General features: G+C 35.1%; 1 protein-coding gene across 17 annotated transcripts in view; it reads right to left on the bottom strand.

Annotated features, from left to right (window-relative positions):
* Window positions 1–13,676, bottom strand: part of PCLO (piccolo presynaptic cytomatrix protein) — a 397,307-nt gene that overhangs the window by 91,129 nt on the left and 292,502 nt on the right. The gene's annotated exons all lie outside the window — the stretch shown is intronic.

Here is a 13,676-nt window from a genome sequence, read left to right as displayed (position 1 = left end):
GAGAAGCAGCAGAAATGTTCTATAGAGGGCAGTGTCATGGGTATGTGTGTGGCCTGGGCAGTAGTATGCTCTGTGATCAGGAGAATCCCGTGTTTGGTTTGATGCTTTGCTGCTGCCATCTTGAAATTCTTAATGCTTTTGAACAAAGAGCCCTCTGTGTTCATTTTGCACTGGGTCCCATAAATTATGTTGCTGGACAGGTAATAGGGCATTTTATGTTTTCTCTCTTCCTAGAAAGATAATTTTCATTCAAAAAAAGTAGTAACATAATTAGTATTTCAGCATTTTACATTTAGTTTCTTTGGTCCATTGTACACGAGATGTCAAATAATTTAAGGTGCATATTTGGCACAAATCCCATGGTCTTAATACGTGGCTATGTGAACTAGATATACATTGGATGAAACCACTCAAAGTTATAATGCCCAGATATTTGTGAATCTACCAGCTTTACCTGAGGGGAAAAAAAAATCTGAATGTGATGACTAAGTTATAATTTAAATAAAAAGAAATACTTGTTGAACAATTAGGTTTTCAATGAGCTTCACAGATGCCTATGTGAAATTCCCTACTGCCCACTGTTGGCTTTCATGGGAAATTCTAAATACGGCATGACTGAGTCTTTAAAAGCTTTAGTGATTTTGATACACATTAGAAAGCATATTACCACTTGCAAATAAGTAAGGGAAATTCTTTTACTACTGTGAAATGGCAAAATAAGTCCATAAAGATACCCACAATAACACAAACAAGAATGACTTTTCTATAACTTACTCCAAGAAAACTTTATCTTCAGATGGGCCTTAGGTTTATTTCAACAATCCCAGGCTGTTGTACACATAAAATGAGAAAATTACATAAAAGACAGTGATAATGCCACTAAAGAAAAATTTAGCACTCAAGGAGGAAAAGCACACTGAAAAGCATACGGAAAGCACGTGTTTATTTATTTATTTTGTCACAGGAAGGAGCGCATTTATGAATAGATGATTTTGAATTGAAACAAATTAATGGCGCTATAATCCAGAAATTGCATTGTCACTTTTCTGCAGAATTTTTGATGAAAAAAAAAAAATCTGCACCATTCTCATGCTTCTGTTCAATTTGCCTGTTTATTTTTCATCATCTTAAAATAAAGAGGCAAATTTCTGAAATATAATTATCCAGTGAGATGAAAAATGCTTCTAATCATAAAAAGAAAGTTTTAAAAATCAAAAATAAAACTGATAAAAAATATAACTAGGGTTTTACCTAGATATTTAGCTGAGATCATAATTATGTGATTTGCTGTGTTCCAAGATACACCAGCTGAACTTCTTTCCCCCTTATTCATTTTCCCACTAACATCTGTGCAGTACTGAAGTTAGAAAGATTTTGCCAACTCTTTTATCCTTTTATTTATTTCAATGGTGAGTATTAGATACTATAGGGCATGTGGCTACTTGAACATCATCATTTAATAACAACTCCCCCTTCCACTGCCTCTCCAACTTCCTACAAGTCCCACAAGAACCATACTCAAGTAACCAAGTGAATATATAAATCACTCCTTATTAATTCATAAGATGCTTTTAGTTGTTGTGAGAATTAAGTGTGATTAAGTAGGTTTTTTTCAAATACGATATTTTTGAAAAAACATTAACTACAAAATCCTATAAACTGGAGTTCCCATCGTGGCTTAGTGGTAATGAACCCAACTAGTATCCATGAGGATGTGGGTTTGATCCCTAGCTTTGCTCAGTGGTTTAAGGATCCGGCGTTGCCATGAGCTGTGGTGTAGGTCACAGATGCGGCTTGGATCCTGTGTTGCTGTGCTTATGGCGTGGGTCACAGACACATCCTGCATTGCTGTGGCTGTGGTGTAAGCCGGCAGTTGTAGCTCTGATTTGACTCCTAGCCTGGGAACTTCCATATTCTGCAGGTGCGGTCCTAAAATCTAAATAAATAAATATCCTATAAACTATTTTGAAATGCAAGCAAATATCATTAGATCATACTATGGAGGAGTTCACTAAAGCAGTATTTTATCAATTTAGTTGATATGAATATAAGTATATTCAATCTTAAGGAAATTTTTACTCTGATATATTTTTTTTTATTTAGAAATAATTCCTGGAAGAGAGTGAACACATGAGCGGTGTTATCTATTGTTTGACATTCTGAGCAAAAATATTTTCTTTATATTTAAATTTTATCAATGTAGATGTTAACCAATGGTTCAAGTTTGAGATTGTACAAATGATACCTCAACTGTATCCCTAGAAAATGCCTATTTTAATAACTTCTAACAGAAAAACTAAGATAATCTTAACTTTTTGAATGTGCAGCAGTAATAATAAGAGTTAATGGCTCAAAATCTTGCACTTAATAGGTTATTAAAAACCAAAAAAGGAGTTCCCACTGTGGTGAAGCGGAAAGGAACCTGACTAGGCTCCATGAGGATGCTGGTTCGATTCCTGGCCTCGCTCAGTGGGTTAAGGATCCAGCATTGCTGTGAACTGTGGTGTAGGTCACAGACGTGGTTTGGATCTGGCATATCTGTGGCTGTAGCGTAGGCCAGCAGCTATAGCTCCAATTTGACCCCTAGCCTGGGAACTTCCATATGCTGCGGGTACAGCCCTAAAAAAGCAAACAAAACGAAACAAAACCCAAAAAAGACAATAATTGGGTAATTTTTTTTATTAAAAAAATCAATCACCAGAGTTCCCATCGTGGCACAGCAGAAGTGAATCTGACTAGGAACCATGAGGTTTCGGGTTAGATCCCTGGCCTTGCTCAGTGGGTTAAGGCATTGCCATGAGCTGTGGTGTAGGTCCTAGTCACAGCTTGGATCCCATGGTGCTCTGGCTCTAGTGTAGGTCGGCGACTACAGCTCTGATTAGACCCCTAGCCTGGGAAACTCCATGTGCCATGGGTGTGGCCCCAGAAAAGACAAAAAGACAAAAAAAAAAAAAAAATCAGTCACAAATAAAACCTTCTCAGATAGATGTTTTTATAACTTCTGGGATTGCTTAATTTTGTATGTTCCCCAAACTGGCAAAATTTATTCTTATCTTTATAATACACAATTTCATGTAAGTTATTTCTTCGTCTATATTTAATATGTACTATTATTTCAAAAATGTCTTCTGGATTAAAATTATTGCATTAACAATCAAAATATTATATGTATATCCAAACATATATCATACAAAAGCTCATGACTTTTATTTATTTACTCCACAAATATTTATATGGCAGCCACTACCCAATTCATTACCTTTGTGATGATCACCACTTTGTGTCTACTATTTTATGCTCTTATAAACATTAATAAAAATCTATACTAGAAAAATACAAATATCTTGGCAGTTAGTAAAACAAAGATGATTAATAGAAAAGGAAATTCAAAAGTGTTTTAAGTATTTAAAGAAAAGCCCAGACTCATTAGAGATTAGGAAGTGCAAATTAAAGCAATAATGATGGAATATTTAACTCTTGCCCTACTGAAAAAGGTTTGAAAGCCAGAAAATAGAGTGTATTGACCAGAATATGACATTAGGGGACCTTAACTTCAAGTAGATTATCCTTGCTAGGAGGTTGTTATGTCAGGATGAAAAACAACTCCTTGTTGACAATTTATAAACATGTAGTTATTTTATGGGAATGCAGATAAATGCAGCCACTCTGGAGGGCAATGTGGCAGATTGTTCTAAAATTGAGCACATGTACACCCTGTCACCCAGAAATTTTCTTGAGTTCTATTTGTGGGGAGGTAGTAGCATCAGGAAAATCAGACAGCGAGAAGAGACTAAATACTCATGATGGAAATACTTAACAGAGTTTTAGGAGAGAGACCACATCAGGTGTTGACGCCAAAGGGTGGATCAACCTTAAAATCATTTGCCAAGTTAAATAAAGCAGAAAGAGGATCTGAGCTATTGCGCAATGAAATTTATGTCCATTAAAATGATATTCACACTGATATTATATCTTTTACAAATAAACAACAGACATTACATAAATCATAATGGTTGCACATGGAGGGAAGAATAGAATAGGAAGAGAAAATGAGAAAAAAGAAAATGAATGTGTTAATAAATGAATGAATAAATAGAGCAAAAACCATACACACACACACACACACACACACACACACGCACTCATGGAGACCTTACATGAACTGGCTGGGCTGGGGTGCTATGAAATGAGAATCTGATACAACTGGAGTAAAAAACAAAAAAACAAACAAAAAAAACAATCAAACAATTAAAAATATGTATATAATAAATTATTTGTAATTTATTATCCTATACCTTTCCTCCATTGATATTATTAACTATGACTATACATTTAACTTCCAAAATTTGGACATCTGTTCTCAAGAGTCCTCCATTAACTAGCAGCAGCAGGAAAAACTCAGGTGACCTGGTCATCTACCCTGACTTTCTAAAAGCGAACAAACCCTGCAAGACAGGTGCCAGATTTGTCCATATCAGTTATACTAATTATTCATTCATTTTCCAGTTAGATAGTGTTAATATAAATGAAATGCATAGATAGATGGATTTTATTTCTCAAAACTGCATTTTAAAATATTTTGCAATTTTAGCCTATTTTTTCCTTTAACAAAAAAGGAAGAAAGAAAAGAAAGAAGGGTGGAAGAAAGGGAAAAAAAGGAAAGAAAGAATGGAGGAAGGTAAAGGTTACTTTAAAAACAAAACAAAACAAAAAATGCAGTATTTGAATGGTAACCTGCTTACTTACAGGTCAAAGCTCCATTTTGATAAGATGTTCAAAACCCATAAAAATTTTCTCAAGGAAACTCATCTACAAGTATAAAATTGTAAGGTTGAAAAGTATCTTGTTGAAGAATGAATGTCATAATAATACTGCCATTTTTATCATCATTATTACTGCTATTATTTTTGTTTTGTAATCTGTAGCTCAAACAAAACTTAAAATAGAGCCTCAGTACACAAACTTTATAAAAATTGAGCTACTTCCACTGAGGCAGACTTCATCTGCCTGCTTTCCCCCTTATCAAATTCCAGTTCCCACTCCATAAGCCCCTTAGACAACTGTAGGGAACCCTAAACTTCCCTGATATATGTGAATAAATTAAGAGTTTAAAATGACCTCACAACTCGAGTAAGGACATATGAACAATTTCCATTAATGAGGACACTGTCTCTAGAGATATACTGGAAGGAGGATAGTCTGAATTTTATTTTACTGAAAATGGGATCTGAATTGCTAAAAAAGACCATCATAAAATATATATAGTTTACTGATTTTACCCAATAATTATTTTTTTATTATTATTTATTTTTAGGGGTGCACTTGCAGTAATGGAAGTTCCTGGGCCAGGGGTCTAATTGGAGCCGCAGCTTCAGGCCTATGTCACAGCTGTAGCAATGCTAGATCCAAGCCAACTCACATCCTCACATACACTATTTGGGTTCTTAATCCACTGAGGCACAGTGGGAACTCTTAACCAATAATTCTAATAGTTCTTTCATGAATGAGAAATGGAAAGGTTGGGGTGGGGGAAAGAGAGAGAGGGAGAGGGAAAGAGATATTTAGTATTAGAAAATTAAAATCTGTCCATTTCTCAATAAAGAGTATATGTACCACAGAAATGTCTTTTATGAACCAAAGCACTGCTGATACTTGACTGTTGATACTTCCTCTTCTTCATAATCAAAGTGTATTCACATTTAGTTTGGTTGTTTACTGGCTGATGTGACTTCCAGCAAGTTGGTTAATTCACCATCTGTGTCTTGGTCAAGCGAGAATCTCCTTGAAGACGACTGTTTTAGTTTATTTCCACTCTATGATATGGAGGATACTCAGACTGTGACAGAATGAAAAACCAAACAACTGCTTATCTGCAATTTATGAAAATGAAATTTTTAAGCTATAGGAGGATATGAGGGAATTAACAAGTATTTTAGAATCTTGAAATTTCCACATTATTTTAAATTATTTTCCTCTCCTACAGATCTTCTTTCCGTATATAAAGTCCTAAAACTTTCAAACACAGGAATCATGCCATCTGATTTTTCTCTTTTGCCTCCCTCACATTTCCCTCCTCTGCTCTCAGTAGCAGTTGTTCAGGTCTTTCTGGCTGGGCTTGGCTTCCCAGGGCTCCCATGGCATTACCCTACCTAGTGCATCCTCTCCAGGCACTGCTCCATTTGTTCCCAGATTGGACAGCTCAGGAGTTGGAATACCTCATCTGCTCTTTGAATCTAAATTTGGCTTAAATTTATTTGCTCAGCAGACAAATTACCTAGTGCTAAAACCGTTTAAACCTTTAAAGTTGCTTTCACTCTAAAACACCAAACTTCATTAAAATATACATTTTAAAAGTATGTGATATGTCACCACTTCCTCTCTTCAAAAGATAAAAGAATTCAATAGAATCGTAAATGCAAATTTTATAGATGCATATTCTTTCAAATTTCAGTAGTATTAAACATTCATATATAGGAGGTTTGGGGTAATCTTCTACTTTTTGGCTTGTGTTTTGTACTGAGCAGACACAAACCTAAGATAAATGGAAAAAATGTCAAATTATACGCTGTGGTAATATGCTCTATTTCCATCCTTGGGCAGGACTATAGACAACAGTTCCGTAGAGAAATGTTATATGGCTTGGATATACTTTTAAATAGCTCAAAGTTAGAGAAATTAAATTCTATATTTGAAATCATCACTAATTTGGGTTGTGATCTTGAGCAGTTCACTTTCCATGCTGCTTCTGTCACTTACACTTTTATAAAGAACAAGCAATTTAAATCAGCAAAGAATAGTAAACTGGTGCATCCACTATGGAAAACAGCATGGGGATTCCTCAAAAAATTAAGCACAGAGGTACTGTATGATCTAGCAATTCCACTTCCAGGTATTTAAAAATATTAATTCAAAAAGATATATGTACCCCTATGTTCACTGCAGCATTATTTATGAGAGCCAAGATATGGAAACATCCTGTTTCCATCAATGAATGAAGAGATAAAGAAGGTGCAGTGTGTATATATCTATATCTACAATAGAAGAGTGTTAAGCCATTGAAGACCCGCCATTTGCAACAATATGAATGGACACTGAGGGTATGATGCTAAGGGAAACAGAAAGAGAATGATAATTACTATATGGTTTCACTCATATGTGCAAGTAAAAAAAAGAACAAGCAAAATAAAACCACAGAAGAAACAAAACACACTCATAGATACTGAACACAGATTAGTGGTTATCACAAAGGAAGGGGGTTGGGTGGCAGGTGGGTGAAAAGGGTGGAGGGAGTCAACCGTGTGGTGATGGACAGTAACTAGACTTGTGGCAGTGATCACACTGCAGTGTACAAAGATGCTGAACTATCATATTATGCACCTGAAACATTTTAAAAATCAGCAAAGTATGGCTGGCAACTATAAATTCTCACATGAAATTAATTTACATATTATAAAATTATCACAACATTTTGAATCTAAAATCTTAGGAAATATCAAAGACTTCTGTTGAACTGTCTAAGCTTACCCACACTTTTTTTTTTCTAGGTCTGAATATACTGAAAGTATTTAGAATTAAGGACTTCTACATATACAGGTGTAAAGAAGATTTAGCTCCATTCGTAAAAAAAAATTTGTAAAGAAAAGAGATTATCACATATTTTGAAGCATTAATAGTCAATAATAAAAAAGTCATTGAAGGAATATTACATGAATGAAATGTCTTATAAAAAGCATATCATAACTATTTCAGAGACTCATTTTGGAAGAGGCAGGGTCTTTGTAGATATGCTAGTTGTGATTCTTTGTGAAAGATATTAGAGAAGAGAAACATGAGGTGGCTTGGCTCTGAACATCACGCAGTTAGTTAATGGTAATTCAGAAATACAAACTCCATTTAAATGTCTCTCAGGCCAATGTTAGCATCAGTAAATAGGATAACTCATTCAACTTATGCCAACTAAACCTACATTGTAGCCCATCTGAATATAAACAATATTTAAACACATAAAACCCAGCACAAAGAACACATATATTAACGGCACTTTAATTATTACAATAAAGATAATTTAGAAACTGTATTATCTATAGGACAATATTACTTGAGGATTTGAGCCTGTAAAAATCAAAGATCTTACTGAACAAAGAGAAAGTTGTGGGATATATAATTTTATGGGAGTAAACAATGACCATTAGGAATGAAAAAAAGCTGATTTTCTCATCTCTTTTCTCCACTCCACTCCCAGAAAAGAAACCAGTATCACACTTCTATAGGCCCACTGATGGGAAATTTTGCTGAGCACTGCTGGAAGGGAAAATAATGTAGGAAGCATTCCTTGCTCAATGTCACTAATCATCGGGGTGACACAAATAAAAAGCACACTGAGATGGCATCTCACACCATAACATAAGTTCTCATCATTAGAAATATTATAACATGGTCAATTTCTGTGATAAAAATATTTTTATATTTTGTTTATCTTGAGCCAAAGACACTATATAATTATTACGAATGAAATCTATATGATAATGAATGAAATGATTATATAATGAAATCTAAATGAGTAAACTTTTAATACCTACATCTTCCATTATTTGAAGAAGCAAAGGATATCAATAAAAGAGAAGCCATTTCAAACAATAAAATATCAATAGCCACTTAATCACCCTGAGTGAATCCTAAAAAAAAAATGGTTTATGTGTTAGGTTATTTCACAAGAAGTGCCAATATTCTTTTATTTAATCACAAAGAAGAATTACTAAATAATATATTTTGGCTTGATAGATGTTCAGTACATAACAAATGTCATTTGATGGTGGAATTCTATTCAAAAAGTTTTCAATCGCTTTTAGTAAACAATGTAATTTCTCTGTTATAAAGTGTATATAACATACTGTAATAATTTTTTCCATTAATTAACTGGAATTGTCTAAGAAGACAATAGTTTAACAGCAATATCTGCTGTGTGATAGAGAATAAAACTCAACTATTTTTTTCTCCAGTTCTCTAAAATTCACAAATAAAATTTCCCCCAATTCAAAATTAAACACAATTGCAACCACAAAATTTATGACCATTTATTCTACATGAATTATGAAAAACTTTCATATGTATATAATCTGAATATTTCAAGTCTTTTAGGTAAAAGGGAATAAAATTAGACCTATTTCACTTGTATTACTGGCACCAATATGGACACTTTTTTTTTTTACAAAGTTATTTTCACCACTTTTTCATTTTATCTTTACAATAATTCAGTAAAACAGGTAGGGTAAATGTAACTACTACTATTTTTATGGATCTGAAATCTAAGTTTTAGAAATCATTCTCAGTGGCTGTTCAAAAAGCCAGGTCTCCAGATTCCTCATCTAAGTTTAAGAATATTGGTATTCTAAGTTTCATCTCTAAAACACAAACAATATAGAATTATAAAATTCTGTCTATTTTTGTAGCTAACATCTGAGATAGATCTGTATAATCAATATAAAAAATTCACCTAATTATGATAAAACCAACCACATCAAGTCCACAAATATTTAGTGAGTGTGTGCCAAAGGGAGGACTAGATTCTGGGTCACAGCCATCCATCAGTTACAACTTCTGCCATGATTTCTCCTACAAAAAAGTAGGCATATCATGGACAGATGCTCACAGAAGGTAAATCAGACTGTGACTCCAATCTTTAGCTATGCAATGGGAGTGGGGCTAGGTGAAGATGAGTTTGAACAGGATGGCATTAAGTTATAAAAGGCCCGGTAGGTCATGGTGAATTCAAGATTAATTCATTAGATAATATATAATGAGAGGGAAGGTTTACTATAATCGGTCATTTTAATATTATTCTGCAGGTTGAAGGTTAATATCAACTCTTTCCCATCTTCTCTTGTACATACTTCTATTGTTACACTCACCACGCTGTATTTTAATTAATTATTTATTTATTTTCTTTTTTTAGGGCCGCAGATGCAGCCCATGGAGGTTCCCAGGCCATGGGTCAAATCGTAGCTGCAGCTGCCAGCCTACGCCACAGCCACAGCAACACCAGATCCAAGGCGTGTCTGCAACATACACCATAGCTCACGGCAATGGTGGTTCCTTAACCCACTGAGCAAGGCCAGGGATCAAACCCTCATCCTCATGGATACTAGTTGGGTTCATTTCCACTGAGCCACAATGGAACTCCAACACATTATATTTTAAATTATTCACAGGTGTAACTGTCTCTATGGCTGGCAGTCCTGTGAATTTCTATATCCATAGTACATATGTTTGTTGAATGAATGAATGAAGGCAGAGAACTGGAAACCAGGAGATTAAGAAGATAGGAATTCAAAAAGCAACTGATCAAAAAGACAACTTACAGAATGGGAGAAAATAGTTTCAAATGATGCAACGGACAACAGACAAGGGCTTAATCTCTAGAATATATAAGCAATTTATACAACTCAACAGCAAAAAATCCAATCAATCAATGGAAAAACAGGCAAAAGACCTGAATAGGCTGTTCTCCAAGGAAGATATACAGATGGCCAGAAAACACATGAAAAAATGCTCAACATCGCTGATTATAAGAGAAATGCAAATCAAAACAACCATGATACCACCTCACACCAGTCAGAATGGCCATCATTAATAAGTCCGCAAATAACAAGTGCTGGAGGGGGTGTGGGGAAAAGGGAACCCTCCTGCACTGTTGGTGGGAATGAAAACTGGTAGAGCCACTATGGAGAACAGTTTGGAGAGACCTTAGAAATCTATACATAGAACTTCCATATGACCCTGCAATCCCACTCTTGGGCATATATCCAGACAAAACTCTAATTAAAAGAGACACATGCACCCACATGTTCACTGCAGCACGATTCACAATAGCCAGGACATGGAAACAACCCAAAGGTCCATCGACAGATGATTGGATTCAGAAGAGGTGGTATATATACACAATGGAATACTACTCAGCCACAAAAAAGAATGACATAATGCCATTTGCAGCAACATGGATGGAACTAGAGACTCTCATACTGAGTGAAATGAGCCAGAAAGACAAAGACAAATACCATATGATACCACTTATAACTGGAATCTAATATCCAGCACAAATGAACATCTCCTCAGAAAAGAAAATCATGGACTTAGAGAATAGACTTGTGGCTGCCGGACGGGAGAGGGAGGGAGTGGGAGAGATCGGGAGCTTACGGTTATCAGATACAACTTGGAATAGATTTACAAGGAGATTCTGCTGAGTAGCATTGAAAACTATGTCTAGATACTCATATTGCAACAGAACAAAGGGTGGGGGAAAATAATGTATACATGTAAGAATAACTTGATCCCCATGCTGTACAGAGGGGAAAAAAAATAGGAAAAAAACAAAACAAAACAAAAAAAACCAAAAAAACAAAAAGCAATTGTGCATTTTTACACTTAACATGATTTTTAGAAAATACTATCATGAGGAAAAAATGGGACTGCTGAGAGTCAGTTATTCACATCAATGTAATATTTACATCCATTGTTTCACAATTCAATAATGCAAACTGTCTAAGCACTATAAAATATTGAAATTTTATTCATTTTTGTGCCTCCCAAATACTTAAGATGATACTAACAAGACACATAATTTTTCTATATAAAGAGGTATGACAGAGTGATTTTTCATCATAAAAAGTAAAAATGGTAGCTCTTGGTGAGATGCAAATTGCAAATGATAGGTATAAAAGATATTTATAGTTCAGTGTGTTAAGAACCCAACGTAGTGTCTGTGAGGATGTGGGTTTAACCCCTGAATTCCCTCAGTGGGTTAAGGATCCAGCATTGCTGCAAGCCATGGCTTAGGTCATAGATGTGGCTCAGATCCAGTGTTGCTGTGGCTGTGGCATAAGACTCCCTAGGCTGGAAACCTCCATGTGCTGCAGGTGCAGCTGGAAAAAAATAGGTTTGTTATATCATGAAGGGAATTTCAGTTTTTTTAAAAAATGGTGGGGTGCCTTTTGTTTTGTTCTACTAAATTTGAATACTACATATGGGAACAAATGAATAAACATATTGAGGCCATGTTCATTGAGCTGAAACTTAATATGCACGTTGTATTAGTATTTATAGACACATGATATAACATCATTTATCTCCATATACCCTATTCCCACTTTGATCTGAGCAGCCACATCTCAGGCCTGAATTATTTCTAGAGCTGCCTAACTGCTCTCCTTCTTTTGACCTTTTTACTTCTTCAAACTGTTCCCCTTAGAGCCATCAGAATGATGATTTTATTTAAATATCATTCAGCTTGTGTCAGCTCTGGTGACCTCTCATCTCACCTAAACAGAAGCTGAATGCTGTAAAGTGACCTACAAGATTCTACCTCTGTTAAATTTTTTACTCTGTTGCCTCCATAACTTCTCTGACTGAAAGTCCTGCTCTCCTCTCTCTTACACGCTCACTCAGATCCAGACACGCTGGTCTCCTAGCACACATCAGACAGGGTCTTGCTCTGGCCTTACCCCTTTTCATTCTTCTTCCTCTAATACCAATAACTCCTGGCTCATTCCTTCTTCTTGGGGGCTTTACTCAATTTTTGCCTTCCTGGTGAGGTCTTCCCTAACTATCCCATCTAAAATTACAACCCCGCCCCTTTATATGGCATATCTACCCTCCTTGTTACATTTTTCCCCTTAGCACTTATTACCACTTATTTTGTGATATTTATAAATAGGCTTATTACTTCCTATTAAAATGTATGGTCCATTTTTTTTTTCATTTATATCCCGCAGGACCAAGAGGGATTACCCTATAGAGCATGTATTAATATATTGATGTATATACACACTACACTACACTACAAACACACACACACACACACATATACATGCTAGCAATCAGAAAACTCAAGCACAATATCTGACAGAGATGGGGATCTACAGCAAAGGAAAAGAAAAGCAGCATAAAAGAAAATAAAAGCAATTTTATTTTCTTCTACCACTCTCAGTGTAACTTAGAATATCTACATGACAAAACTTTGGTCTGAATTTGTTGAAGGCTGATGTGAAAATCTGCATTCCCACAGAATATTCTGCTTCAGCACTCATCACTATATCTGGAATACAGTAGTAATTCATCGCTATAAATAAATAAAATATGAACTACTTAAAAACTAATGAATGAAATAGATAAAAGCCTAAAAAGATCTATTTCAGTTCCTGGAAAGTTCTTTGCCCTCAGAAGCTTACAATCTGTTCTTAGAAATTACCTGAAAGCTACTTGGAATTCTTTGGGATAGAAGGAGGCCTGTCCGTAAGCCCTGCTTAGTGCTGGTTTTAACAGAAGCATGCAGAATCAACCAGTGTATTCTGCACTTCTCTATTTCTCTTATTGAAACTAGAAGAACATACACATTGCCAAAAAAAAAGTCGTTAAATAAATAAATGGGTTTTATTTCCTTAAAGAAACCTTTCTCCTAGTTCTTCAGATTTATTTTATATTTTTCTTCATTCAAACCCTGGTCATACTTTTCTTCTGCAATGAATATCCTCTGTCCACTGTTTTTTTAGGCTGTAGGCACCTTGAAACCAGTGCAGAATTATGTCATTCCACATTATTCTAGCACATACCTGCAGTTACTGAATGTGTTCTCATCTATTTGCATACTTCAATATTTCCAATATTCCTAATATTCTCAGCTC

Source organism: Sus scrofa, chromosome 9, assembly GCF_054392235.1.
Source record: "Sus scrofa isolate SSC_HxYL_T2T_F1_AM1 chromosome 9, Sscrofa_HxYL_maternal_Yorkshire_Landrace_v2.0, whole genome shotgun sequence".
NCBI lineage: Eukaryota > Metazoa > Chordata > Mammalia > Artiodactyla > Suidae > Sus > Sus scrofa.
The sequence above is the reverse complement of the archived record's forward strand: the minus strand, read 5'-3'. Positions and strand labels throughout refer to the sequence as shown.